The sequence below is a fragment of the Pristiophorus japonicus genome, chromosome 17, assembly GCF_044704955.1.
Source record: "Pristiophorus japonicus isolate sPriJap1 chromosome 17, sPriJap1.hap1, whole genome shotgun sequence".
Taxonomy (NCBI): domain Eukaryota; kingdom Metazoa; phylum Chordata; class Chondrichthyes; family Pristiophoridae; genus Pristiophorus; species Pristiophorus japonicus.
The window spans coordinates 118,494,122-118,519,007 of record NC_091993.1 but is presented as its reverse complement, the minus strand read 5'-3'; the positions used below and the strand labels follow the sequence as shown (position 1 = coordinate 118,519,007).

General features: G+C 48.2%; 1 protein-coding gene across 4 annotated transcripts in view; it reads right to left on the bottom strand.

Moving 5' to 3' along the window:
- The window catches only part of LOC139228058 (transcription factor SOX-13-like), a 193,893-nt gene that overhangs the window by 131,268 nt on the left and 37,739 nt on the right, over positions 1–24,886 (bottom strand). Inside the window, exon 1 of one of the 4 annotated variants that reach the window (XM_070859213.1) lies at positions 16,092–16,145. The exons of the other annotated variants lie outside the window; for them this stretch is intronic. The gene's annotated coding sequence lies outside the window, so the exon portion shown is untranslated. Of the gene's footprint in view, positions 1–16,091; positions 16,146–24,886 lie in introns of those variants that run through there. 4 annotated transcript variants of the gene reach the window in all.

Genomic DNA, 24,886 nt, shown 5'->3' with positions numbered 1-24,886 from the left:
TATTCAACGCTTAGGAGGAACGAGAGGGTGCCGAGGGCCAAGGGGGGGGGGGGCATAAGAATACCATAAAACAAAATACTCTTTAGAACAGAATTACCTGACAGACCAATCTCTCCACACACACCGTGTTGCCCTATGCATCGCTGCAGTTAGACTGTACTTCTGGGGCGCAACAGAACTGCTCTTTATGTAAACACTTTTTTATCAAAACCTCAAATCTCTCTCTCAAAAAAAATCAACTTCAATACCACAGCTGTAAAATGTTCCACACGTTTTACAAGGTCATATCCAAGGGCCAACAAATGGCACGACCACTGCTTGGAGTTAGGGTCAAAATTCTCAGCCTTGTTTTCAAATCCCTCCATGGCCACATTACTCCCCATCTCCTTCTGCCCCACAAACATCCCCAGAGATATCTGCACTCCTCAAATTCTGCCCACTTGAGCATCTCGGATTATAATCGCTCAACCATCAGCTGCCTAGGCCCCAAAGCTCTGCAATTCCCTCCCTAAAAGCTCTTTACCTCTCTACCGCTTTCTCCTCCTTAAAATCTACCCCTTTGACCAAGCTTTTGGTCATCTGCCTTACTTTCTACTGATGTGGCTCGGTGTCAAATCTTTGTCTTATAACTCCTTATAAGTTCATTGTAACTTGACTAAATTTGATATACCAGCATGCTTTGAGAGGCCAAGAAGCCCTGTTGCTAGTCAAACGCTGTAAAGATAGAACTGCTGCCATTTACAAACCTACGGTTGGGACAATCTGCCTGACTTTGAGAGTTCTGCAAAACAAACCTTGAAGCTGTGGTAAAATGATTGAATGATAGCCAACGTGGTTCGAGACAGAAGAGTCATCAATGATTGAACAATAGTCAGCAAGTTCTGAGACAGAAGAGATACCAATGATTGAACAATAGCCAACATGGTCTGAGATATGTATGCATTGGGAGGCCTGCCAAGCTTTGGGTATAAAGGACACAGTTAGAAAAATGCTTGTGGCTGCTGCAGTGGGCCAGGCCAGTTGAACAGGAAGAAGGGCCGACAAGTCACCGCCGAACTGGCCACTCGGTGGTGTTAGCATGCATGTACCGCAAGATCCTACAAATCCCCTGGGAGGACAGAAGCACCAACGTTAGTGTCCTCGACCAGGTCAACATCCCCAGCATTGAAGCACTGACCACACTTGATCAGCTCCGCTGGGCAGGCCACATTGTTCACATGCCAGACAGGAGACTCCCAAAGCAAGCGCTCTACTCGGAACTCCTCACGGCAAACGAGCCAAAGGTGGGCAGAGGAAACATTACAACAACACCCTCAAGCCTCCCTGATAAAATGCAACATCCCCACTGACACCTGGGAGACCTTGGCCAAAGACCGCCATAAATGGAGGAAGTGCGTCCGGGAGGGCGCTGAGCACCTCGAGTCTCATCGCTGTGAGCATGCAGGAAACAAGCGCAGGCAGCGGAAAGAGCATGCGGCAAACCAGACTCCCCACCCACCCCTTCCCTCAACGACTGTCTTTCACACCTGTGACAGAGACTGTGGCTCTCGTATTGGACTGTTCAGCCACCTTAAGGACTCACGTTTAGAGTGGAAGCCAGTCTTCCTCGATTCCAAGGGACTGCCTATGATGATGATGATGATGCTTGTACAAGTACTTGCTTGTAATCATAGATTGATCTTAAGTAAAGAAAAGTAAAAGAAAAGTTACCCTGAAGTCTTTTGTTTCGAGCTGTCTGTTTCACTACAGATCTGAACTCTATATACTGTTAGATGGGGGCAAGGTAGAAACGCCTTACTCATGGGAGATGATCCTTATCCATGGGTGGATCTCGATATACCTGCGACAAGTCATCCCCAACCTGGGGTATTTCTTTTTGTAATTCACGGGTCTCCTTGGCCAAGATATATTAATGCTTCTGAGACTGATGATGCGCCTCATTAATTCTACCAAGTTTCCTTGCAGTGTTGGGCTGTCATAACCGAACCGGGTCCCGTACCGGTGCAATTATTCTTTTCACGCCCCCAATACACGACCGCGGGGGAAAAGACCGCAAGTCGGTAATTTGGATCCAAAACTGTCCCAGCTGCTCATTGGGGCCTGGCCGAGGATTCACATACCCGTATATCCATGCGTGGTCTCGCCAGCACAACTGTCCCCTCCTTTATCCGACTTTGGAACAAGGGACGGGTTGGTGTATGATGGTAAGGAGGGGGATGGGCTGCGTTCCAGTGAATACCGCAAGATGCTTCACTGTCCAGAAGGTGGCGAGCAAGTGGCGCACACTTCGAGACAGAAGCGGCTCTTAGTGCCCACAGCTCCGAGAGCCTGGGCCGTCTGCAAGTCCCTCTGCAGTTAGACAAATGCTTCCTCGCAGTTCTCGCTCCGCTCCCATTCTACTCCTCTCCTTAATAACCTGAATAAGGGAGCTACCATGACAGCATCGTTCGAGAGAAACACTCTGCAGTAACCTGCCAGGCCCAGGAATGGCCCACGAGCAGTCACCGAACCCGGAGCGTGCAATTGCTGGGTCGCCTCGCGCCTCGCCTCGCCCATCGCACGCTCTCCCAGGCGAAGAGTCGGTCCGAGTAACTGGTCCTCTCCCCTGCCCTATGTGCCTTCTTTGGGTTTACTTCAGAACCCGCTGCTTTGAGCAACCCGAACAACTCCTCCAGTAATTCCTGATGTTCCCCTTCACTATCCAAGAACAGCAACAAGTTGTCCACGTACTGAGCAAGCTGGCCTGGTTGACTGAACTCGGACAGGCACTTAGCCATGCAATGGTGAAAAATAGATGGGCTATTGTGGAACCCCTGTGGCAGGCTAGTCCGTGCATATTGCTGCCCCTTGAAGCTAAAGGCAAACTTATACGGATCCCCTGGATGTAAGGGGGTCGACCGGAATCCATTGGCTGTGTCTAATACCGTGAACACAATGGTGGAGCTGGGAATATTGCCGATTAGATCAACCACAGCAGCTAGATTGGAAGCACAGGCAGGGATGTTATTATTCCGGACTCTATAACCTACAGTCATGCGCCAAGAGTTGTCTGGCCAAATAGGAGGGTTAACATGTGTCGTGAGGGGTCTCAGTACCCCTTGTTCCACCAAGGACGTAACGGCCTTTTCCAAAGCTCTCTCTGCCTCTTGGGGAAAAGTAGACTGTTTGTGCGTCCTGGACATTGGTTCTTTCCCCCCCCCCCCCCCCCCGCGCACTGCCACTCCTGTCACAGTCGTGTTTGTGGGTAGCAAAGCTTCCTTTGCATTCCACGTGATGGCGTGGTCCCTTTCGGGCAACCTGGCCGCCAATGTTTCCAAGTGGCAGGCGCTACCATCCATGTTTCCCCAAGCCGTGGGGTATCACAACTATTTCCTCATTATTGTCCACTCCACAGACCCGTCATTACCCATGTCCACGATAGCATTGTGGACCAGCATCCAGTCTGAACCAAACACTCCCAAGCCCAGGCTGATCCCATTTCATTAATACACGTGTCCACTTTGTTTGGAGGGACCCTACTTTAAAGCTCCATGGGGCTGGGTTTTTTGGTCTTCTGCTGCCCCGGTTAGTACCCCAGAGCAGCGGTAAGCACTTCCAGGTGGGCGGCCAGCTACCAACGCCCCGCCGGTATCGACGGGGCGCAGAGCATTACCGCCCGGAAGTGACGAGCCCATGTGCAACGCCCCTGCTAGCGACACCGGCTCGATTTTTGGCTGCCGCCCGACCTGTAGCGCTCCGTGGAGCGCCATGCTGGGACCGCCTCTGGAAGGTGGTGTTCACAGCTATAGTGGCCGCAGCGAGGCAAGTAATGTCGGCCTCAGGCAAGTGCGATTGTTTTTTTTTTGTTGAGATTTATGATGTGTTGCCGTGAATTATGTATTGTGCAACTCCTCCCTTAGCGCCCAGTTCCAAACTCTGGGCCCAGCTGATGATTTTACTGCTCCACCCGGATTAACGCCACAACAGAGGGTGCGACTGAATTTCCACCCCATAGGTTGCGACAGCGCCCCAGCTGCTGAGTGGTCCGCGAGACCTCCTGGAACATGGGAGATTCCACTTGACCAGGGAGACCTCATCGGGGAGGGAGAGTGGACGCTCCAGTGTCTACTAAATAGTCCCCTCTCTCTCCCCCCTCTACAATGAGATCCATGCACGATCTTCCCCAATCATCGTACCCGAGTGGACACAGTTACTCGGGCTGGGTGCGGCCCCTTCCCCTGGGGCATCTCGAGATCTTTCACTCACTTGATAAACAATTTGAACACATTGTCTCGAGTGGGGGTGCTTGGCTGGTATCCCACACATTTAGGGGCCTCCAACTTCCCGTTCTTGGGATTCGGCAACTGTGCGGAAAATGTCCTATATCTCCACAATTATAGCACCTATAGCAAGGTTCCCCCCTTTCGTGGCCCCCCACCCCCCCCCTCTTGTTGTCACCTTCGGGGTGATCCAGCATCGGGTCCCTTACCCTTAATTTCGCAGACCTTGCCCTTTGGTTTATTTATCACCCAGTGTGTTCTTTTTATCTCCCTGCCGTGCTCCGAAGTGCAGAGTCATTTTTCCGCAATACCCTGGCCTCGGTATTGGTGTTACCCTCCGGGTCAAAATCCACCAGAACGGTTTGAAACTAGGGCAGCCTATGGGAGATCAGGATGGGAAACCAGTGACTGTGCGGCTGCCCATCCAGTACTCTTCTATCTATTATTCCTCCTGTGGCCGCATTACAAGTCGGCCATAGTCTATCGGCGATCGCCGCCGGCAACCCGCACAGGCCTTGTGTTGTCTCTGCCAGAGCCTGGAAAAGGTCCCCCTTTCCCTGCCCCATCGCCTGGGCGATTCTTAACCTTAGCGTGGTCATAATTACCTTTTCCTCTTTTGACTTCTTGTGGGAGACCAGCGAAAACGCCAGGACTCAACGTAAATAGCAGTAAGCGCTTCCTTTCGGCCTCATCCAGGCCAGTTTGAAGACTTGTGGGAGAATTAAAAAATATGTGCTCCAAGCTGAAAGGCGGTGGGGGGGGGGGGGGGGGGGGGGCAGTGGGGGAGGTGGGTGAAAGGACATCGGAGGATGGACATTCGAACACATATATAGACCTCTGGTAGCAGCCCTGGGCAGGCAGACAATATGCTTCATGATGTCAGAATCGACCAACCAGCAAATGTGACATGTTATCTCTGGCCAACAGAAGCTGGACCACGAGGAGAAAGCCTGCATTACAGTATATGAAGCAAAGACAAAGGACCGTCTTGAGGAAGGTCCACAAAGGGAGGTGTTGACGAGGCTAGTCAACTCTCTGAGCCTACACCAACTCGAATTGATCACTCGAGAAGGACTGTATGTATAACCAGCTAAATTCAGTGCATACTTATTGCGGGGAAGGAATTTTAAATCTGAAAGCTCGGAAATCGGTCGTCTTTTTGATACTTTTAAACCTGCACTCAGTAGTGTTGAACTTGGGAACTTAGTCTTTTGATACTTTTAATAAAGTCCATTGTATTGGCAAAATCGAACCTTTGTCGGTGTCTCAGTGTTCTTATAAGTCTGAAACCCATAGGGAAAAGGTCCTATATTTAAAGCAGCTATTTGGCCTATTTCCAGGGGGGGTCTCCTCCTTGATCTAATTTTTTCACGTCACTGGACATTTTCCTGAACTTCTCTATATTAACCGTTACCTCAAACTCCCAGTCCAGTACGCCCGGGTACCCCGTTGGCAACGGCCAAGTACCCACCTTTGTCACTTCGGATTCACGGGCAGGCGTCGGGGTCTGTCCGGTGGGACGTAACCTCTTCACTTTCGTCTCCATTTCCTCCAGACAATGGAGCCAGGGCACACACAATGTCCCTTTGAACTCGTAACTTCTCAATAATTCTTTGACTCTCTTTCTACATTCTGTCTGATCCCTCACGGGCACCCTGCTCTTCTAATGCCCATCTTTGGGGTACCCTAAATGTAACCTTAAGATCCTCAATGGGCTGCTCCACCTGATTGGCTCGGTGTCGCTGTTGAGACGCCTATTCTGACCAACCATCACATTGACACTGATTATTCAAACACTGACTTTCAAGGGTATTGTTCCTGGTTACACCATCTTTCTCTTGCCTTTTCGAAATCTTCCTCAAGCCGTTTCCTACTCTCTCTTTCGTCTTCAACTCTTAAAACGATTTATGACTGCCTCCCGATCACTGGCTTTATTTGCCATGTCTTCCCATTCTAATCTTCTCACATTCATCGTTCTTAAACTGTCTGAAATGCCATCAGCCTGATGGCTTTCATCATTCCTGGCCGACACATCTCCATCGTCCGGCCTCATAAATCAGGTTATTTCCATCTTTTATGACCCGTAACCCATCCTTCCTTGAGGGGTACCTTCCCAGTCATGTATTTCGTGATTAACTCATCCACTATATTTGCCATGGTTTGTTCCGGACAGGTCCCTGTTTGGGCGCCAATATCTGTAAGACGTGTCTATCTAGCCTCCGTCTAACAGTATATGGAGTTCGGATCCATAGTGGAACAGACAACAAAAGACTTCAGGGTAACTTTTCTTTGCTTAAAATCAATCTATGATTACAAGAACAAGCATACATACGTACCAACACCAGCGAGTGGCCAGTTCAGCAGTGACTAGTCGGCGTCCTGTGCGATTGCTCAAGTCGCCCGGCTCACTGCAGCAGCCCCAAGCGTTTTTCTAACTGTGTCCTTTATACCCAAAACTTGGCAGACTTCCCAATGCATACGTGTCTCAGACCACATTGGCTATTGTTCAATCATTGTTAGCTCTTCTGTCTCAGATCACGTTGACTATTGTTCAAATCATTGGTATCGATTATTCAATCATTTTACGACAGCTTCAAGGTTTGTTTTGCGGAACTCTCGAGGTCAGGCAGATTATCCCAACCATAGATTTATAAATGACAGCAGATCTATCTTTACAGCGTTTGCCCAGCAACACGGCTTCTTAGCCTCTCAAAGCATGCTGGTATATAAAACTCAGTCAAGTTACAATGAACAGCGCACTTCTTACTGAACCACGAGTAAGATTTCTTTTTAACTTTAAAAAGGATTAAACCATAACATTAGCATTTCATTGCCTGAGGCAGAAGATATCGGTTTAACTAGCAATGCTGCTTTTAGGCTGTGTTACTTTCTATTGTGTTTACAATGAAACCTGTACAAATGGGCACTCCCAAAAAGCAGACACCTGTAAAAATAGACTCTTATTGACAGTTCCAAATAATGTGCATTGTAAAATATACACAAGAGGCACTCAGAAACAAGGGAGACTTGCAAATTATGAATTATAGACAGGCTTCAATGCACCAAGCCCACTTACACTTTTAAACAGGGAACACAGCTCAAGGTCGCACTTTAAAGTACAGAGGAAAGACAGATTACATTTATATAGCACTTTTCATGACCACTGGATGCTCCAAAGCGCTTGACAGCCAATTAAGTACTTTTGAAGTGCAGTCACTGTTGTAATGTAGGAAACGCAGCAACCAATTTACACACAGCAAGCTCCCACAAACAGCAATGTGGTAATGACTAGATAATCTGTTTTTTCGTGATGTTGATTGAGAGATAAATATTGGCCAGTTCATCAGGGACAACTCAACTGTACTTCTTGAAAATAGTGCCTTGGGATGTTTTGCGCCACCCGAGGGGACAGATGGGGCCTCGGTTTAACGTCTGATTCAAAAGACGGCACCTCCGACAGCACTGGAGTGTCAGTATAGATTTTCTGCTCAAATTTCTGGAGTGCGACTGACTCAGGAGGTGAGGGTTTTGCCCACTGAGTCACAGCTGACAAAGGACCTACTGTATCGGAGTCTGCAGGTCGTGATGACCGATTGATTGTCACTGGATTTACCGCAAGGTTGGAATCGCCCCTGCCACCACTGTCCCTGCTTCCAAAAGCAACATTGTTGACAACAACAACAACTTGTATTTATATAGCACCTTTAATGTAGTGAAATGTCCCAAGGCGAGGCAAGACTTCAGGAGCATTCTGAGATTTAAAATCTTGACCCCGAGCCACATAGAGAGAAATTAGGACAGGTGACCAAAAGCTTGGTCAAAGAGGTGGGTTTTATTGAGCGTCTTGAAGGAGGAAAGAGAGGTAGGGAGGTGGAGAGGTATAAGGAGGGAGTTCCAGAGCTCAGGGCCCAGGCAACAGAAGGCACGGCCACCAATGGTTGAGCGATTTTAAATCAGGGATGCTCAAGAGGGCAGAATTAGAAGAGCGCAGACATCTCGGAGGGGTGGTGGGGCTGGTGGAGATTATAGAGATAGGGAGGGGAGAGGCCATGGAGGGATTTGAAAACAAAGATGAGAATTTTGAAATCAAGACAATGCTCCCGACCCCACACAGAACGGCTATCCATCATCAGACACAGTCGTTCAGAATAGGTTCCACTGTACAAGTGCTGCACTTGGCACATCAGTTTTGTTGTCTCTGCTTTATGCACTCAAGTTCTTAGCAAGGTTGCAGCTGATTTGGATGCTGATCAGCATCTCAGCTGTCTCTTCTGAGATTGTTGGGAAAACATTTTCACAGCACACTAGAACATAAGAATTAGGAGCAGGAGTCGGCCATTCGACCCCTCGAGCCTGCTCCGCCATTCAATGAGATCATGGCTGAACTTCTACCTCAACTCCACTTTCCTGCACTGTCCCCATATCCATTGATTCCCTTAATATCCAAAAATCTATCCATCTTGAATATGCTCAAGGACTGAGCCTCCACAGCCCTCTAGGGTAGAGAATTTCAAAGTGTCATGTATTCAACCGGCATTGTAACCCATGTGTAAACTGACCTAAGTTGTACACCGTGAGAACACTGACCACTAGGTGGGAGACACTCCTAACCTGGACCTTCAGGTATAAAAGGGGAAGCTCCACCCACCTTCATCGCTTGAGTGCTAAGGAATAAAGGACAGGTCACAGACTGACCTTCTCTCAAGCATGGGCCTCGTATGCATTTATACTGTGTAGTAAGGACGTATCAATGGCGACAAGAAACTGGGATTTAAACCACGCGAGCATGGCCACTAGCAGAACAGACGAGAGTTACTGTGTTAAGGAATGCTTGGGACAGAGATTCAACATTGTTAAAGCAGCACACAGTTCTCCAGGCAGACAAGGGCAGTCAGGCATGCCCCAACATGTAGTCGAACCCAGAGGGGGAGTTCGACAGAGACAATGGCAAGCTGAACAGCGATTCACGCCATTGCTAGGGACAATGCGGCCAGTAATGGGGCCATCAACACCTGTTAATGGTGCACTCAAGGACAATAACAGGGGCAGTCAGGGACGATCGACTGGCAAGGGACCTCTTGTTTCAAACCGCAACTCATGCTGGAGGCGTGGAGGCATACACTCAGCCGGAGTTTGCAGAGATGAGCAAAATACCTGCAGAAATTGCAGAAATGGACACTGGGGGAAATCGCTGGAAGCTGAAGTTCAGCGAGTTCATGTGGAGCACGTGTACAGTTCATACACCAGGATGCCACCGATAATGATGAAAGTGCTCCTCAATGGCATCCCGGTATCAATGGAGTTAGACACGAGGGCCAGCCAGTCCCTGATGGGTATCAAACAGTTCGAAAAGTTGTGGGCATCCAAGGCCAGGCCAAAATTATCGCCGATTGACGCACAGCTACGGACTTACACAAAGCAGATCATTCCGGTGCTAGGCAGCGCCACGGTAGTCGTGACCCACAAAGATTCGGAGAACAGGTTGCCACTCTGGATTGTCCCAGGGGATGGTCCCGCACTACTGGGGAGGAGTTGGCTTGCTGTCATGAACTGGAAATGGGGCGATGTCAATGCAATTTCCTCTGTGGAGCGAGTATCATGCTCACAGGTCCTGGACAAATTTGACTCATTATTTCAACCCGGCATTGGCACTTTCATGGGGGCCAAGGTAGTGATTCACATAAACCCGGACGCCAGACCAGTACACCACAAGGCCAGAGCGGTGCCGTACGTGATGCGGGAAAAGATAGAAGGCGAATTGGACCGTCTGTTGAGGGAAGGCATCATCTCACCAGTCGAATTCAGTGACTGGGCGAGCCCGATTGTGCCGGTGCTCAAGGCGGATGGGTCGGTCAGGATATGTGGCATTACAAGGCCACCATCAATCGGGTGTCACTCCAAGACCAGTACCCGCTACCGAGAGCGGAGGACCTCTTTGCGACGCTATCCGGTGGCAAACTTTTTTCAAAATTGGACCTGACCTCAGCTTACATGACCCAGGAGCTGGCGAGTGAGTCGAAGAAGCTGACCACCATCACGACACACAAGGGATTGTTTGAGTACAACAGATGTCCGTTCGGGATTCGCTCGGCCGCCGCGATCTTCCAACGAAATATGGAAAGCCTCCTCAAGTCGATTCCAGGGACGGTGGTTTTTCAGGACGACATCCTCATTACGGGTTACGATACTGAAGAACACCTCCACAACCTGGAGGAGGTGCTACGCAGACTGGACCGGGTAGGTCTGCGACTGAAAAAGGCGAAGTGCGTCTTCCTAGCTCCAGAGGTAGAATTCCTGGGGATGAGGGTAGCAGCAGACGGGATCAGCCCTACTGCATCCAAGACGGAAGCGATCCAGAGAGCACCCAGACCCCGTAACACGACGGAGCTGCGTTCGTTCCTGGGGCTCCTGAACTATTTTGGTAACTTTCTTCCCAAATTGAGCACGCTGCTAGAGCCGCTACACGTGCTCCTACGCAAAGGTCGCGAATGGGTCTGGGGGGACAGCCAGGAAAGGGCTTTTAATAGAGCACGCAATTTGTTATGTTCCAACAATCTGTTAACGCTATATGACCCATGTAAGAAACTTGTGTTAACGTGCGATGCGTCGTCCTATGGTGTCGGGTGTGTGTTGCAGCATGTCAATGCCAAGGGTCAGTTACAGCTCGTAGCTTATGCCTTTGGGAGTCTGTCCCAGGCAGAAAGGGGCTACGGGATGGTAGAAAAGGAGGCGCTCGCATGTGTATATGCGGTAAAGAAAATGCACCAGTACCTGTTTGGCAGGAAATTTGAGCTGGAGACAGATCACAAACCCCTAACGTCCCTATTGGCCGACAACAAGGCCATAAATGCAAACGCATCGGCCCGCATACAGAGGTGGGCACTCACGTTAGCTGCCTATGACTACACAATTCGGCACAGACCGGGCACCGAAAACTGCGCCGATGCACTCAGCAGGCTCCCACTAGCCACCACTGAAGGGGCTACCGAGCATGGTGCTGAGATGGTCATGGCTGTTGAAGCTTTCGGAAGCGAAGGCTCACCCGTGACAGCCCGTCAGATTAAAGTCTGGACAAATAGAGACCCGCTATTGTCTCTAGTCAAGAAATGTGTCCTGAATGGGGACTGGGCAGCCACGTACAGGGCATGCCCTGAGAAATTTAAACCATTTCACAGGCGCAAGGATGAACTCTTGATTCAGGCCGATTGCCTACTGTGGGGAAACCGCGTAGTCATGCCCCAGATGGGCAGAGAGGTGTTCATCAGAGAACTCCACAATGGGCACCCGGGCATTGTCACGATGAAGGCAATTGCCAGGTCACACGTTTGGTGGCCAGGGATAGACGCAGATCTGGAACTTTGTGTTCACAGGTGCAACACATGTGCCCAGCTGGGCCATGCGCCCAGGGAAGCCCCCCTTAGCCCATGGCCATGGCCCGCCAAGCCTTGGTCACGCATCCATGTGGACTACGCAGGTCCTTTCATGGGGAAAATGTTTTTGGTTGTAGTAGACGCCTACTCCAAATGGATCGAGTGACACATTTTAAATTCAAGCACATCCTCTGCCACGGTTGAAAGTCTACGGGCAATGTTCGCCGCCCACGGTCTACCGGACATCTTGGTCAGCGACAATGGCCCGTGCTTCACAAGCACTGAATTCCAGGACTTCATAGCAGGCAATGGAATTAACCATGTTAGAACGGCACTGTTCAAGCCGGCCTCAAACAGCCAGGCAGAACGAGCAGTGCAGATAATCAAACAGGGGATGCTCAGATTCCAAGGGGGTTCCCTACAATGCCGCTTATCACGCCTCCTGTTGGCCTATAGATCCCGACCACACTCACTCACAGGGGTTCCACCCGCAGAGCTACTAATGAAAAGGACGCTCAAAACCCAATTATCCCTTATACACCCCACCATGAAAGAAATTGTCGAGAGCAGGCGCCAGTCACAATATCACTACCATGACAGGAATGCGAGGGCGCGATGTATTGATGTAAATGATCCTGTTTTTGTCCTCAACTACACTGCAGGGCCCAAATGGCTCGCAGGCACTGTGGTTGCCAAAGAAGGAAATAGGATTCTGGTAGTTAAACTTACCAATGGACAAATCTGCCACAAACATGTGGATCAAACAAAAAGGAGGTTCAGCAACCCCATAGAAGAAGCAGAGGAAGAACACGATATAGAGTTCACTCCACCACAGGTGACCGAACACCGGAACCAAAGGGAGGAGAGCCCAGTCACTGTGGGCAGTCCGGACAGGCCTGAGGCACTGCAAACAGCAGACACTCAGGCCAGCGCCCAACAACCGGAGCCCCAACTCAGGCGCTCTACAAGGGAGCGTAAACCACCAGAGAGACTCAACCTGTGATCCCAATAAGACTTTGGGGGGGGAGGTGATGTCATGTATTCAACCAGCATTGTAACCCATGTATAAACTGACCTAAGTTGTACACCGTGAGAACACTGACCACTAGGTGGGAGACACTCCTAACCTGGACCTTCAGGTATAAAAGGGGAAGCTCCACCCACCTTCATCACTTGAGTGCTAAGGAATAAAGGACAGGTCACAGACTGACCTTCTCTCAAGCATGGGCCTCGTGTGCATTTATACTGTGTAGTAAGGACGTATCACAAAGATTCACCACCCTCAGAAGAAATTCCTCCTCATCTTCATTTTAAGTGGGTGACCCCTTATTCTGAGACTATGCCCCCTAGTTCTTGATTCACCCACAAGGGGAAACATCCTCTCAGCATCTACCCTATCAAGCCCCCTCAGAATCTGATGTTTCAATAAGATCACCTCGCATTCTTCTCAACTCCAATGAGTCGAGGCCCAACCTGCTCAACCTTTCCTCATAAGACAACCCCCTCATCTCAGGAATCAACCTAGTGAACCTTCTCTGAACTGTCTCCAATGCAAATATATCCTTCCTTAAATACGGAGACCAAAACTGTATGCAGTACTCCAGGTGTGGCCTCACCAATACCCTGTACAGTTGTAGCAGGACTTCTCTGCTTTTATACTCCATCCCCCTTTGCAATAAAGGCCAACATTGTTACCCGAGAGCCTGGTAACGGCCCAATCCCGGTCAGAGGCCTGACTCGGCCCAGGGATGAAGTTTTAATGTTGACCCCACCCGCATGTTCGAAACACACGGCGGAGTTTGAACAAACAAGAACTTGTATTTGTACAGCTCCTGCAACGTAGTACAGGTTGAACCTCCCTTATTTGGAACCCTCGGGTCCCAGCCCGTTCTGGATAAGGGATTCTTCCGGACGAGGGGTGGTCACGTTGGATGGTACAGGTACTGAGCAAGGGGATATCGGGGCAGGCTGGCTTGGGGTTGGGTGTGTGGCAGAGAGATCATGGGGGCGGGTGGGGTCAGGCCAGCGATTGCAGGAGTCGGCAGCGAGGAACGACTTCAGTTTGTTCATTTCGGTGTTCCGCGCATGCGCCACCCGGTGGCCGGGAATGGTTCTGGACGAGGGGCGGTTCTGGATAAGGAGTTCTGGAAAGGGAGCTTCAACCTGTACAACTGTCACAGGAGCGTTATCAAATAAAATTCCAAACCTGCACTCTGCACAATATTAACCTCAATTAAGGTTAGCTCACAACCCCTGGTTGAAATAACATTTCACCTCGATGTTCCCTGCATCAATTTTCTGCAGAATTCATTCAATTATTGTAGAGTTCTGCTGAACAGCCTCTTCTCAGTAACTACAAATCAACACAAAGGGAAAGCAGGAGCACTGATTGGCAGTGTCACAATAGACAGACACATCTCGGCACTGTACTGGGAGCATCTGCAATCATGAGCAGCGGACAATGGAAAGGTCACACCATTATTGACTGGAGTCTGTCTCCGGTAACCCCAAAACACAGTTGGAATACTAAGTTCCTCAGAATTCACATTCAATGCCAGATTCCGGAGATAACTCTTGCCGTTCTCACAAGAAGCCTCACATTGCATTCAAGTCATCGATTTTATTGCCAGATATGAGGAACTTCATTTATGTGCAAATGCAATCCGGGCACTTGCTCATCAAAAAGGGACAACATGCTCCTGAGCGATGCAATCCAGTTAGACACACACACACCACGCCTCCATGATTCCCCAAACAGGCTAGTATAAATTGCCCACCAACTAATTAAAGAGGTATAAACCACTACTCACTCATTGGTCGTTAAGGAATTAAGCAAATGGAATACAGCCGCGTCATTAACATAGAATCATAGAAATTTACAGCACGGAAGGGGGCCATTTCGGCCCATCGTGCCTGTGCCGGCTGAAAAAGAGCTATCCAGCCTAATCCCACTTTCCAGCTCTAGGTCCGTAGCCCTGTAGGTTACGGCACTTCATGTGCACATCCAAGTACTTTTTAAATGTGGTGAGGGTTTCTGCCTCTACCACCCTTTCAGGCAGTTGAGTTCCAGACCCCCACCACCCTCTGGTTGAAGACATTCCGCCTCAAATCCCCTCTAAATCTCTTACCAATTACTTTAAATCTACGCCGCCTGGTTATTGACCCCTCTGCCAAGGGAAATAGGTCCTTCCTATCCATTCTAACTAGGCTCCTCATAATTTTATACACCTCAATGAGGTCTCCCCTCATCCTCCTCCATTCCAAAGAAAACAAACCCAGCCTATACAATCTTTCCTCGTAACTAAAATTCTCCAATTCGACATTCCATTTTTAAAGGGTAACTCCAGCCTCTAAATATCTTCTTTTCAAGCTATTGAACATTCTCCTCATACCTAGGCCCAACAATTTATTTTCATGATTTCACCTATACAAAAAAAACAAGTTTCAGAATGGGGAGCTTTATTACTGTAGCAGAATCCTTGGCAGTCTTCAGTCATCAGGGTGCCTTCGTGCTACTCACGGCTGGGTAAAATACACAGAGCAACCGAGATCAACAATTAAAGACTTTTCATGTAAAATAAGATCATGGTGCTTTCAAGACTGAGATAGGTAGATTTCTGTTAGGCAAGGGGGGGTCAAGGGTCAATGGAGAAAAGGTGGGAAAATGGAGTTGAGGTACAGATCAGCCATGACCTACTTGCATGGTGAAGCAGGCTCCAAGGGGCTGAATGGCCTACTCCTGCTCCTTTTATCTCATGTTCAAATTCAGCCCAGATTGGAGATGATTCAACGCTCAGCCATGAAATGTCTGTACAAGACTTAGCGCTCTCAATGGGCATCGACCCATAGCACAAAAGTGCTCCCAATTGGCACTCGCTCAAGAGTAGCCAATGGCCGGCGTGAGAAGTGGTCGGACTGAGTAGCAGGCATTGTTCTACTTTGTGTCTTGTCGAAACGTGTAAGATTCTGAGGAGGCTTGACAAGGTAGTTGCAGAGAGGGCGTTTCCCCTCGTGGGGGAATCTAGAACTAGGGGGCATAGTTTCAGAATAAGGGATCGCCCATTTAAAACAGAGATGAGGAGGAATCTCTTCTCTCAGAGGGTCGTGAATCTTTGAAATTCTCTACCCCAGAGAGCTGTGGCAGCTGGGTCATTGAATATATTTAAGGCGGAGCCACAGATTTTTGAACGATAATGGAATCAAGGGTTACGGGGAGCGGGCAGGGATAAGTGGAGTTGAAGCCAAGATCAGATCAGCCATGATCTTATTGAATGGCGGAGCAGGCTCAAGGGACCAAATGGCCTATTTCTTATGTTCGTGCCACTATACCTGGCCTGGCAGTGCTTGAAGTGGAAACTGTGCAAATAGAAATTTGTGGAAAGCCAACTTGGAATTTCCCAGATCTGCCCCTGGCAGTTGAGGCTCCCATCCAGAAATGCTATTTTGGAAAATCAGTCCTTACCTCAGATGGCAGAAATAAGAATTGTTCCATTTCCTGGTGCTAACATCCCTCACTTTGATGACTACAAAATTTGTAAGATTTCACAAAAACAGATCGGACACAAAAATGTTGAAGGTGATTGGCAGAAGAACCAAAGGCGATATGAGGAAAAATGTTTTTTTTTTTTAAAACACAGCGAGTGGTTAGGATCTGGAATGCGCTGCCTGAATGGGTGGTGGAGCCAGACTCATCTCGTGGCTTTCAAAATGGAGTTAGTAAGTACCTGAAGGAAAATAAATTGCAAGACTATGGGGGAAAGGGCGGGGGGGGAATGGGACTCGCTGAAGTGCTCTTGGAGAGAGCTGGCATGGGCTCAACGGGCTGAATGGCCTCCTTCCGTATTGTAACCATTCTATGATTCTATGCAGGGAGAGTGTTCACTTTAAATGGGTGCACAAAAAAAATGAAAACATGATCAACTCCCAGGTTGCCATATAAATTCAGCCAGTGCCACGCATTGAATTAGAGATCACACAGCTTTTAATCTCTGCCCAGTGATAAGCAAGCAGAAAACATTCACAACAAAACCAGCTTTTCCTGTGCAGATGCAGTGATAAAATTGAATTGTGTTCTGCATATTGTACACAAGTTCTTTGGAGCCAAGGATTTCCCTTTAAGCGTCGTGCGAATTTTCCACAATTGGTCATTACCTGGGGCAGTGCACGCACAGCAGGTGCAGTAGAGGGGGGGGGGGGTCTGCTCGATGGGTTCACAATGCGGCGACCACGCAACTCTTGTAAATAAATTGATCTTCTCGCAGAAAATAAAAATCCTGCTTCAAGCGCCGAGGAATTCTGCTGCGATGTGCAAGGACATGTTGGGGTATGTTTGCTCTCTTTGAACAGCGCAATCTCAGGAGTCCTTCACAAAGAGCCAGCTTGGTTAGACTGCCCTTGTGGAGTACTGCGCACAGTTCTGATCTCCACACTACAAAAAAGGATATTGAAGCATTGGTGAAAGCGCAGAACAGATTTACAAGAACATCAGTAGAATTGAGAGAATCTCAGGGAATGATGTGAGCGGGCTGAGGCTTATTTCTCTGGAAAAAAAGACGACTAGGACAGATTTTTGAACGATAAGGGAGTCAAGAGTTATGGGGAGCCGGCGGGAAAGTGGAGTTGAGGTCAAGAGCAGATCAGCCATGATCTTATTGAATGGCGGAGCAGGTTCAAGGGGCCAAATGGCCTACTCCTGCTTCTTGTGTTCTTCTGAGGAGACCCGATAGAAGTCTTCAAAATTATGAAGGGGTTCGATGGGGTGGAGGTGGAGAAACTATTTCTACTGATGAATAAGTTCAGAACAAAAAGGGACATAAATATAAAATAGCCACCAACAGATTAAAGGGTTTAGGAAGAATTTCTTTACACAGAGTGGTGAAAATGTGGAGCCCGCTGCCAATGTTTAATTTTAGGTGCGCGATCGCTGTATCCTTACCTGCGTTACCACTGGTGAGTGGCCTGCGTGGGACCTCCCAATTAGTGCCCGAACGCGCAGCTTGTGGGGGGGGGGGGGAACATTGTTGCCGTCACATACAGAGCTTGAAGCAGACAAGGGGAAGTTTGCTGCATAGATGAGGAAGAAGGGAGTAGAACTATATTGGAGCAAAACAAAGAAAGCAAAACTTGCATTTATATAGCGCCTTTCACGACCACCGGACGTCTCAAAGTGCTTTACAGCTAATTAAGTACTTGTGCGCATGTCTTCACTGTTGTAATGTAGGAAACACAGCAGCCAATCTGCGCACAGCAAACAGCAATGTGATAATGACCAGATAATCTGAATTTTTGTGATGTTGATTGAGGGATAAATATTGGCCAGGACCCCGGGGATAACTCCCCTGCTCTGCTTGGAAATAGTGCCCATGGGATCTTTTATGTCCACCCGAGAGGGCAGACGGGGCCTCGGTTTAACGTCTCACCCAAAAGAGGTGGGAACAGGCAATTAGAATGGGTGGGGGAGTCACGTGGAGTACAAACACCGGCACAGACCAGTTGGGCCGAGTGGCCGGTTTCTGTGTTGTAGAGTCTATTTAATTCTGTGCATGCCAAGGGACCGCGCATTCTCCAAACTTAACTCCTCCGAAACGTGTTAAAATTTATAGAAGTCTTATAGGCTGGAAGTCACTGTGCCCTAGCCGAAGAATACCAGACACACACTCGCCATCTATGCTAGAAGAATGAATGACCTCGCCGATCATGTTAACAGTGCTAAATAAATGTAAGTTGTTGTTGTTCTGTAGACCAAGAGGGCTTGAGGTAGCGTCTTCAGGGGAGGAGTGGAGAGAAGGCCACTAGGCGAGAGACTGTAAATAATTCAATCTGCACAAAATGAGAAACTGCTTAGCAACTTCGTTTTATTTTTACTTTTAGGATGTGGGCCAATTCTTGGATTACAACTCGGTAATTAAAATGGCTAATAATTGTAACGTGGCAAAAGGAGGCAGCCCAGAGAGTGCAGAGCACAAAAGAAAATGAGAGAAGGAAGGGAAGAATGAAGGAGAGAGAGAACGGAACGAGAGAAAGAAAGAAACGAGGGAAAGAGAGAAAGGAAGAAAGAAAATATGAGAGAACATATCAGAGAAAAGAGGAGAAAAGGAGGAGCGGAAGAAACGAGAAAGAGAGAGAAAAAGAGAGAAGAACACTCTGATGGTAGAAGGGGGAAATAATGAGGATGGAGTGATGGGGAGAGAAGGAGAGGTGAACCAAAGCAGACGGTCAGGAGAGAAACGAAGAAGACAAAGAGACAGCGCGCATGTGTAAAAGAGAGAGACAAAGCAAGAAGGAAAGAAAAAAAGACAATAAATTGCAAGTTGCATTTTGATTTTAGAATGAATAGCATTGTAGATTAAAAGCCATCTTTGCCATGCAAAGCTACATAGACACATACAACACCTGACTAATCCATTAAACCAACCTTCAGAAATTCAACCTACTTTATACTTGGGGAACATTCCATTCGTTGACGGATGGAAAGAACAAGGAGTGGAAACCCTCAACATATCCCGACTTGTCGTATATGAGATTCTGTCCTTACATGCGACAGCATCAATAATTCCACAACAGCATTGCCAGCTCCATTTGAGTCACTGCCCAGCAAGGGAATGCTCAATGGAAAGAGAAAGACCCAGGTTATTTTCGACCTAACTTTTTCTATGTGATTCCCAGTCACTGAAGTCCAGGACACCCAGTCTGTAGTCGACAGAAGTGAGGAGGCTTTACTCAGGGAGGGAGGGGGGCTGTGCTGAAAAGTTTTGGCCCCTTTCTAAGAGTCTTGCTTGCATTTTACCTCAGAACTAGTCTTCCGCTTCTAACACGAGAACAATGACATCCTGGAATACCGGTGCGCGTCCATGGATATGCTTCTGCATGCAGTTGCTCAATGGTGAAGGTCACCAGGGAGACAGACTAACTAGCAAAAGAGACATTGTATACACAGATGTTCTTTACACCACATTAACTTCATCATAAGCTTCCTCAGGGTCTATAAATGCCGCTCCCATTTGGGCTGGAATGGCCCGATTTAATAGGCAATACTGAGACGTCTGGTAAAGTAACTCCCTTCACGAGGGTGAGACCACTTAAAGCGCGCTCACTATAACATGTTGCAGGCAGGACACCAGCAGTGAAAGAACGAAAGAAAGATGTGCATTTATATCGGGCCTTTCACGGCCATCGGACGCCTCAAAGCACTTTACAGCCAATGAAGTACATTTGGAGTGTAGTCACTGTTGTAATGTGGGAAACGCAACAGCCATTTTGTGCACAGCAAGCTCCCACAAACAGCAATGTGATAATGACCAGCTAATCTGTTTTTGTTATGTTGATTGAGGGATAAATATTGGCCAGGACACCAGGGATAACTCCTCTGCTCTTCTTCGAAATAGTGCCACGGGATCTTTTATGTCCACCCGAGAGAGCAGACAGGACCTCTTATGTATTTAACCCCTTGTAACCTTGTAACCTGCATCACACCTGTCCACCATAGGGCCTACCTGTTGGGAGTCCCAAAGGGATCCCAGCAACCCTTGGGAGCATGGTATATAAGCAAGCCACCCATGAGGTGCCTGCACTCGAACTACAATAAAGGAGCTACGGGCACACTTGCTCATTACACACAGTACTCGGTCTGACCATTTATTATGAGTTTAACAGCCTTGGTTTAACGTCTCATCCAAAAGACGGCACCTCTGACAGTGCAGCACTCCCTCAGCACTGCACTGGGAGTGTCAGCCTAGATTTATGTGCTCAAGCCCCTGGAGTGGGACTTGAACCCACAACCTTCTGACCCAGAGGCCAGTGTGCTTCCCACTTAGCCATGGCTGACACACTACTTGGTAGAGAGAGCTCAGAGTTTCCAAACAAGTGCCCTCCCCATGATTTTGACGTGGTACAACCCTTCTTGCGACGTTGAAATCCAACGCCCGCACTTGTTCTGTTCTGCACTCCCCCATCATTTCCAGAGCTCAAATCGCTGTCTACAGTCAACGGCTTTGACTGGACAAATATTCCAGTACGTAAAACCCTGTCACATCATTCCAAATGAGAAAGCTGCATCAGTGGCTCAAATGGTCAGCATAGCTGTTTGCTGCTGTCTACATACCACCAATAAACCATGGAAGCCTAACCCACTTTGTACTTGGTTTGTGGCAGGTATTTGGTGATAAATGTTATGGCTTTAGTTAACCACATGATGACTCAAGATCCTAGATTTAAGTTTTGCAAAACAAACGCAATTGGTGCAGAGCTATTGAATAAGCTGATCAGTGACAATGCGAGCTACCCGCCAATATTTAACAAGCCAACTTACTCTTCATGTAAAATCAGGCTAGTGCAAAAATACAATTAACACATTACTAATTACAATTAGCCCATCCATAATGTCCCTCGAGAAGATGAGGTGAGCCACCATTTCAGAGGGTAGTTAAGAGTCAACTACATTGCTCTGGGTCTGGAGTCACATATAGGCCAGACCGGATAAGGGCGGCAGATTTCCTTCCCTAAAGGATATTAGTGAAGCGGTTGGGTTTTTACAACAAATGGTCACCATTACAGATACTAGCTTTTTATTCAAGTAATTGAATTAAAATTCCCCAGCTGCCCTGGCGGGTTTTGAACTCATGTCTCCAGATCATTAGCCCAAGTCTCCGGTCACTAGTCCAGTAACATAACCTCTATGCTACCATACCTTTACATGCAATAAATAGAGCGAGATATGAAGAATTCGAAGAACAAACCATCAGAAACATGTTATACGTCAATAACCTGTAGGCCTAGCCCACAAATCACCTCTCCATCTTGACTTCTATCCCAGCCATCTAACGGAGCACAGATGCTGCCTAACCTGCTGACTATCCCCAGCATTGTGTGTCTATAGTGCCGATTTACAGATACGCAGTATTTTGCCTTTGCAACTGAGCAGAGGACTGATTTCAGCGCAACCGTCCAATGTGAAGTCACTTTGCAGCATTAAAAAAAGACATTGTTCTATAAGTTAAATTAGTACTAAAAATACTACATCAGATCATTTTAATTGAGCATGTTGGAATAGGGAGCACTCTGATGGTGATGCCGCATTGCACTTTAAAACAACATTTGACCCGAGTTGTTTCCACTGCCACTTTCTGACTGATATCTTAAAACTCTCTCTTTCCCGGCCTGCCAAAGGAGTCACCCGAACCACAAAGGGAAAAGCAATCCAAGAGGAGAACAAAAGGGCCCATTGAGAAAGAGAGTGCATCTATATAAACCCTTGCTGACTGACCTCAATACACTTCCTGATCTCGCTGAACTCCTCAGTGCTCCACTGACGAAATGGAGGCTTCAAACCGAGGCTTTTGATTGGTAGCAAATGTATCAAATGAATCAAGGGAGACACGACTGAAGCAGTGGCAAGGCTTGTGTAATGTATTTGCTTCGTGGGTTCTTTGCTTAAGAATTCATAGCAACACATTGCTATTAAGAACTAGTTGGTTTATTAGCAAAGGTTTAACAATCACACTACACATTACCGGCTCACAACCAACTGCCTCATCGTGGATCCCCTGAACACAACTGGCTGGGGTTTTATTGAGTCTTGTGAACATCACGTGACTGGCTAAGCCACTCGCAACTCAACAGCTCTACAAGTATTTTAGATAGAACTTCAAATCAAGCACCCCCTTTTGGTAAGGGCACTAGAACCCACAAATTTCCAAATCAAACAGGGACCTTGCCAAATCAAATTAAAATTCTGTTGCCGTGGGTGATGATGCACTCCAGATCCTCCTGCGCCCACCCCTCGCGGAAGGCCGCGAGTGTATGGGTGGACACCACGTGCTCCATCTCCAGGGTCACCCGGGCGCAAACATAGTCGCGGAAGAGAGGCAGGCAGTCGGGCTGATCGACCCCCTCGATCGCCCGCTGCCTGGACCGGCTGATAGCCCCCTTGGCCAGGCTCAGGAGCAGTCCTACAAGGAGGCCCTCCGACCTGCCCGCTCCCCTCTGCACCGGTTGCCCAAAGATCAGGAGCGTGGGACTGAAGTGCAGCCAAACATTGAGGAGCAGCCCCTTGAAATAATGGAAGAGGGGCTGCAACCTCACATAGAAACATAGAAAATAGGTGCAGGAGTAGGCCATTCGGCCCTTCGAGCCTGCACCACCATTCGATAAGATCATGGCTGATCATTCCCTCAGTACCCCTTTCCTGCTTTCTCTCCATACCCCTTGATCCCTTTAGCCGTAAGGGCCATATCTAACTCCCTCTTGAATATATCCAATGAACTGGCATCAACTCTCTGTGGTAGGGAATTCCACAGGTTAACAACTCTCTGAGTGAAGAAGTTTCTCCTCATCTCAGTCCTAAATGGGCTACCCCTTATCCTAAGACTGTGTCCCCTGGTTCTGGACTTCCCCAACATTGGGAACATTCGACCCGCATCTAACCTGTCCCGTTCCGTCAGAATCTTATACGTTTCTATGAGATCCCCTCTTATCCTTCTAAACTCCAATGTATAAAGGCCCAGTTGATCCAGTCTCTCCTCATATGTCAGTCCGGCCGTCCCGGGAATCAGTCTGGTGAACCTTCGCTGCACTCCCTCAATAGCAAGAACGTCCTTCCTCAGATTATTCCAGGTGAGGCCTCATCAAGGCCCCGTACAACTGCAGTAAGACCTCCCTGCTGCTATACTCAAATCCCCTAGCTATGAAGGCCAACATACCATTTGCCTTCTTCACCGCCTGCTGTACCTGTATGCCAACGTTCAATGATTGATGAACCATGACACCCAGGTCTCGTTGCATCTCCCCTTTTCCTAATCTGCCACCATTCAGATAATATTCTGTCTTCGCGTTTTTGCCCCCAAAGTGGATAACCTCACATTTATCCACATTATATCGCATCTGCCATGCATTTACCCACTCACCTAACCTGTCCAAGTCACCCTGCAGCCTCTTAGCGTCCCCCTCACAGCTCACACCGCCACCCAGTTTAGTGTCATCTGCAAACTTGGAGATATTACACTCAATTCCTTCATCCAAATCATTGATGTATATTGTAAAGAGCTGGGGTCCCAGCACTGAGCCCTGCGGCACTCCACTAGTCACTGCCTGCCATTCAGAAAAGGACCCGTTTATCCCGGCTCTCTGCTTCCTGTCTGCCAACCAGTTCTCTATCTACGTCAGTATATTACCCCCAATATCATGTGCTTTGATTTTGCACACCAATCTCTTGTGTGGGACCTTGTCAAAAGCCTTTTCAAAGTCCAAATACACCACATCCACTGGTTCTCCCTCATCCACCCAACTCTCACACTGAATGTACACATGAAACACGGACTCCTCCAGACCACAGAAATTCCAGGCGGCCTGGGAGTCCGTGAAGCAGCTTAAAAACTTAATGCACAGGACTGCCCATGCAACACCCTATCAACAGCTCTACAACTATTTTGTTGTAAACTAATAAACAAGTGCCCCCTGATTAAAGGGGGGGGGGGCACATTCCAAAAACTTTTCAAGTGCCACCTTGTTTTTTTTTGTTGAGGGCACTAAGAACACAAATTATATAAGTGCCCCCTGGCTAAAGGGGAGGGGAAGGGGGCACTAAAACCAACAATAAACAAATTAAATCAAATCAAAATTTGATTGCCGAGGGTGATGATGCACTCCAGTCCTTCCGGCACCCACCTCTCATGGAAGGCCGTAAGCGTACTGGTGGAGAGTCGACAGCACCTGGTATTCCCAGTCGGTCTCCCTTCCAAGTACAAACCAAGCCTTACTCTGCTTAGCATCCATGATCAGGCAAGATCAGGCTTTTTCAGACTAGTATGGCCATAGGCAAAGAGGTTAATCAGAACTTTGATAACTTCACCAGTGTACCAGCAAACCCAACACAACAACTCGACAAACCCGTGAGCATACTCACAGGTGCATACATTACAGCTTATCTGACAAGAACTAGACCACAGCAAAAAAAAAAACCTCACAGAAAGCGTCATTTGTTTCTGCAATTCCTTGATCCGTCTAAATGAACTGGAAGAGTCTGGGGGAAGGCCCACTCTATGCCGAGCTCCTGGGGAAGACCCCCCCCAAACATCCTCCACACCGTCACTGGCTGACTGGACAGGCAGAGGTTGTAAAGTTGTGGAGAGACGGTTGTAAAGGGCCTGAAGTGACACCCGGGATGGGCTGAGCTCTTCACGTCGCGATACACTTGCACAGTCGTCTGCAAGGCAAGGCAGGTCTAGAGAAGGTGAGAGAAAGCTTTGTTTGACAATTCAACCC